At 51.6% G+C, this 6000-nt stretch overlaps 1 pseudogene; it reads right to left on the reverse strand.

The window, feature by feature from the left end:
* Positions 1-419: 419 nt before the first annotated feature.
* Positions 420-2196, reverse strand: LOC147718340 (18S ribosomal RNA; annotated as a pseudogene).
* Between the last annotated feature and the right edge of the window lie 3804 nt (positions 2197-6000).

Raw genomic sequence — 6000 nt, forward strand, 5'->3', positions numbered from 1 at the left:
GTCGCCCTGATCCCAGTGGAGCCAGGACATGGGTGCCAGAGAGCCCAGTCGGCTGCAGGGCCTTTCAAGGGGGGGTATTTCCAGCCTGATGATGCACTGCCATTTGGTTTCCCCCCACCTTGGAGGTCATGCCGAGTGAGCTTGGGTTCCATCTCGGGAGGGTCTACTGCTGTGACCCTCCCAGGGAGGGACAGGGGCCACCCCTGTTCCCGATCCCTTGCGTGTCGGTCGGGTCCTCCCCGGTGGAAGAAGCCCGCCGAAGGCCTGGTCCTCACCCGAGCACCCAATGAGGCGACGGACCACTCCGCCGGCCAGGACGCGCTAGGGCAGGGATGGGCCCTTTGCCTACGGTGTGCGCTTGCAGGAGGCAGCCAAGGGCTTCGGGCTGGCGACGTCGGTCACTCAGGCTGCTCCGCCATTAATGATCCTTCTGCAGGTTCACCTACGGAAACCTTGTTACGACTTTTACTTCCTCTAGATAGTCAAGTTTGATCGTCTTCTCGGCGCTCCACCAGGGCCGTTGCTGACCTCGGTGGGGCTGTTCCGAGGACCTCACTAAACCATTGAATTGGTAGTAGCGACGGGCGATGTGTACAAAGGCAGGGACTTAATCAACGCAAGCCTATGACCCGCACTTACTGGGAATTCCTTGTTAATGGTAAATATTTGCAATCCCTATAACAAACCGGATTCAGCAGGTTATTCGCACCTGTTGGTGAAGGGTAGACGCATGCTGATCCGTACAGTGTAGCGCGCGTGCAGCTTCAGACATCTAAGGGCTTCACAGACCTGTTATTGTTCAATCTTGTGTGGCTGAACGCCACTTATCTATCTAAGAAGTTAGACGCCTCTGGGGGTCGCGTAACTAGTTAGCATGGAGGAGTCTCGCTTGTTATCGGAATTAACCAGACAAATCGCTCCACCAACTAAGAACGACCATGCACCACCACCCACAGAATTGAGAAAGAGTTATTGATCTGACAAGCCTTTCCGTGTCCGGGCCGGGTGTGGTTTCCTGTGTTGAGTCAAATTAAGCCACAGGCTCCACTCCTGGTGGTGCCCTTCCGTCGATTCCTTTAAGTTTCAGCTTTGCAACCATACTCCCCCTGGAACCCAAAGTCTTTGGTTTCCCAGAAGCTGCTCGGCGGGACATGGGAATGATGCTGCTGGATCGCTAGTTGTCATCGTTTATGGTTGGAAATACAACGGTATCTGATCGTCTTCGAACCTCCGACTTTCGTTCTTGATTAATGAAAACATTCTTGGCAAATGTTTTCGCTTTGGTTCGTCTTGCGTCGGTCCATGGATTTCACCTCTAGCGGCACAATACAAATGCCCTCGGCCGTCCCTCTTAATCATGGCCCCAGTTCCACAAACCAATAAAATAGAAACAGAGTCCTTTTCCATTATTCCTAGCCGAAGTATTTAGGCGACCAGCCTGCTTTGAACACTCTAATTTTTTCAAAGTAAACGCTTCAGACCCCCAGGACACTCAGTCAAGACAAGAGCATCAAGGGGGTGCCGAGAAGCAGGGGCTGGGACAGGTGGTAGCTCGCCACGCGGCGGACAGCCAGCTCGATCCCAAGATACAACTATGAGCTTTTTAACTGCAGAAACTTTAATATACGCTATTGGAGCTGGAATTACAGCTGCTACTGGCACCAGACTTGTCCTCCAATGGATCCTCATTAAAGGATTTAAAGTGTACTCGTTCCAATTACAGGGCCTCAAAAGAGTCCTGTATTGTTATTTTTCGTCACTACCTCCCCGAGTCGGGAGTGGGTAATTTGCGCGCCTGCTGCCTTCCTTGGATGTGGTAGCATTTCTCAGGCTTCCTCTCCGCAATCGAACCCTGATTCCCCGTTACCCTTGGTTACCATGGTAGGCACAGAAAGTACCATCGAAAGTTGATAGGGCAGACATCCGAATGTATCGTCGCCATCACGGGGACGTGCGATCGGCCCGAGGTTATCTAACAACCATTGATATAGCCAATAGTTGTGATTTATTGTAATTATAATGTTAATTGTTGAATTATATATCTGGATGCAATGACAGAAGCAGCATAATACCAGTCAGGTAGCACACTATGCTGAACACAGTTTTTTCTAATGTGTTTTAAGCCACGCCCTTATTTACATTGGCCACGCACCTTTGAGAGACCCCCTCTCCCCATCCCACTTAAAGCCCTGGGTGATTCAAACATGAAGTTGTGATAAACAACCCCTCACTTAAAACATTTTACTAAAGGGTTGGAAACTGAATGATGTAAAATAAAAGAATGACAGCGGATCCCTAAAATTTTTATTAAATCTTGGTTGGTTCAGTCTCTTTCACTCCCCAAGCTTCAAGACTCTCTGATTCGGCTATCCTCCAGGTCCTTGTCTGTAGTGGACATGCTGCTCCTCCACAGCTCCCAGCCCACTGAACCCTCCCACAGCCCCCTCACAGTGCCCCCCCACTGCCCCCTTGCACAGCCCCCTCACACAGCCCCCTCACACCGAACCCCCCACTTTCCCCTCCCACTGACCCCTCCCATGGCCCTCTCTCACTGAACCCCCACAGCCCCCTCCCACTGAACCTCCCCCGCCCCCTCCCACTTACCCCTCTCACAGCCCCTACCACTGAACCCCCCACTGCCCCCTCCCACTGACCCCCTCCTACTGACCCCTCCTATGGCCCCCTCTTCTGAACCCCCACTGCCCTCTCCCACTGACCCCTCCCTCTGTCCCCTCCCACTGCCCCCTCCCTCTGTCCCCTCCCTCTGTCCCCTCCCTCTGCCCCCTCCCTCTGCCCCCTCCCTCTGCCCCCTCCCACTGCCCCCTCGCTCTGTCCCCTCTCACTGCCCCCTCCCTCTGCCCCCTCCCTCTGTCCCCTCTCACTGCCTCCTCCCTCTGCCCCCTCCCTCTGTCCCCCCCCTCTGCCCCCTCCCACTGCCCCCTCCCTCTGCCCCCTCCCTCTGTCCCCTCCCTCTGTCCCCTCCCACTGTCCCCTCTACTCCTCTCTCCCATCCTCAGGGGATGAGGATTATTTGATGATATCTTCCGCGAGAAGCGCTGACAGCGCACAACCAGGCAATAGAAAGAGGCAAAACTGCTTACAGCTCCATGTTTGCAGAGCTTAGGGAGAATTGTGCTTAGCTGGAGAAACACCTAGTTTCAAACTTTGTGTTTGTGAGAAGAAGTGGAAAGTGTCTGCTTCCTCTGAGGTGAGCTGGCGTCTTCGGGCTGCTTCTGCCCCTCTCCCTGTCTCGAGTGAGGGGTCTCTCTCAGGGGTGTCCTGTGCCAGACAGTCTACCTTGAGGGCAAGATCCTGCTTCAAGAACCAGCCAGGGGTCTAGACTTGTCCCTCTGAGATCCAGGCTCTGCCATGCAGGCCCTGAGACTGAGGATCAATCCAGGGGCGTGGCTTCCTCAGTGAGATTGGGGGGTGTATGGTTCTGCATTCCAACAATTAAACTGACATTTAATGTTAAAATACAACATACAACAGGGAGGGAGCATAGGCGGGGCTTCAGAGGCTGTGGAAAGGGAGCCGGATGTTGATTCGTAGGGTTACAAAGGTAGAGAAAACAGAAGATTTTGTAAAAATAACCAGGAAGTTCACCGCCACAGAGCAGAGATCATTTTAATTACTCCCAATTGTAAGGCACAGTCGTGGTTTTCTGTGACCTTAATCCTGTGGTGTGCACCCCGGTGCGACTGCGCTCGTGTCCGGATCTTCTTCTCGATCCGATGGGGTACCACACCTGGTAGTGAAGCAGGAGATGTTGTCCCTCATAGCCTGGAGACTTTCCGGAGACGTTGGCAAGTGCCAGGAGTTCCACAGGACATCATTTTTTCCTGTCTCTATCTTGTGCTCCTTCTACGCACAAAGGCTATGAATCAGCTTGGCATACATGGGTTCGTTGGTGTGGTGAACGAGAAGTGGATCCCCTGGGATCCAGTATCCATACGATTGTTACATTTCTATTGAAGGTTTCGAGTCAGGATCTGGCATATAGAACAGTTAATAAAATACATTCTGCCATATCGGCCAGCCATCCTCATCTGGATGGTAAACCTGTGGGAGAACATCCCCTTGTTTCCAAACTGTTGAGGGGTATTCAGTTGGTTCGTCAACCAAAAATCCAGATATTCCATAACATGGGATGTAGATATTGTAGTTTGTTTTCTCAGAGATTGGCCCACGAATGAAGGACTTTCGGGTAAGCAGCCGTTGGTGAAAATCTGTTGCTGTGCCTATTTCCTGCAGATGGGTCTCTTGGATATGGCAGGTACAGTATTTACTCCTTTGTGAGTCTCTTTTTAATTTCTCAGCGTACTAAAACGAATTCCCGATCCGTGAGTTATCTTACTTTTCCACTGTTAGATCTGGGGGTCTCTAGTTGGCAATAGTATTCACCTTTGTCCAAATAGGGACCCTTACTTCTAAGTCAGGACATGGGGATTACACTCCTAAATAACCCCTGCTCACCCCCTTGGTAGCTTGGCACGAGCAGACAGGCTTATCTCAGAGGCAGTGTGTTAAGCATTTGTGAACATACACAGTAATACAGTGAAAACACTACAGATGGACACAACACAAGTTTTATAAAAATAAGTATTTTTTATATAGACTTAACACACGACCACAAATGACAAAAATCCACAATACTATACTTAAAGTTGACTTAAAGATGATTAAAGTTGCTTAGTTCAAGTTGATGGTAAATGCGACAAAGTTCTCAACAATGTACCTGGATGCATAACGCAAAGTCAACAAAAGGCTCGGAAAAGGGGAGATGCGTCGGTTCCGTGATCCGGGTGAAAGGTTGCGTCCTGCCTCAATGCTTGTGCAGAGTAGGGGATGCGTTGTGATCCTTACCGGTGCGGAGGTGATGCGTAGGCTCTCAGTCTGTTGGCCCGTTGCAATGTGCAAGATGGCGCCTTGATGCGATGCGATGATCCTGGTTCGATGCGAGAAGAGGCGCCCTTGATGCGACGATGCGATGACGATGCGATGATGCCCTGGCAGCCTTGCGATGACTCTGTACTTTGGAGGCGCGACAGGCCCTGCGACGCGCTTCTCTGGTGATGCGATGGCAACTCTCTCGATGGCGTCACGCTTCTCCGGTGATGCGACAGCAGGCAACTTCGATGAACACGCGGTTCTGGGAGATGTGGCGGCAGCGCGCTTCTCCGGCGAGGCGATGATTTCAGCTGCTGTGGCGACACGCTTCCTCTCGATGCGTCGCGCTTCCAGCTCCCAGCGACATGCAAATGTCTGTAGAGAGAATTCCCAGGAAGGAAATTCACAAGGGGAGCTGGAGGTGAAGTCTTTTGTCCCTGACACTGCAGCAGGAGTCAAGCACAGTTCAAGCCCTTGGAGAATATTCCGAAGATGATGAAAGTCCTTAAAAGGTTCCTTATCCTTTCCTTGGCAATGAAGAATCCACCGCAGGTCAACCCAGCAAACAACACACTGCCAGAGGGGAGGTCTAACTCCTGCAGATTCCTTTGGTTCTTCTCCTTGGCAAAAGGTTTCTTGTTCCCAGAAGTGATCTAAAGTTCTTGGGACTGGGTCCCAGTATTTATACTACTTTTCTCTTTCATCTCTGAAGACAGAGAGGCCTCTGCCTAGTCCAAACCAGTCCTGAGCACTTTGTTTACAGGACTCCTTCTTTCCTTTCACAGTGCAGGGCAGAGACATCATCCGCCCCACAGGAGGTGAAACCTGCACAGGGGAGGGAAGGCACATCTCTGGAACACTTTGTTGACAAGATTCCTTCTCTCTTTTCACAGTGCAGGGCAGAGACATCAGACAAGCCACAGGAGGTGGAGCCAGCATTGTAGAGGGAAGGCACTGCCCTATTCAGGTCCCAGATTCAACCCCTCCCTCCCATCTAGATGCAGATCTCTCTATTCACCATCGGGCTGCCCCAGCCTGTCTCCTGGAATTCCCCAGCCCTGTCACTCACAAACCCAGACAAGGAATACACAACCTAGCAGAGGCAGCCCT

Source organism: Lissotriton vulgaris, chromosome 4_1 (assembly GCF_964263255.1).
Source record: "Lissotriton vulgaris chromosome 4_1, aLisVul1.2, whole genome shotgun sequence".
Classification (NCBI taxonomy): domain Eukaryota; kingdom Metazoa; phylum Chordata; class Amphibia; order Caudata; family Salamandridae; genus Lissotriton; species Lissotriton vulgaris.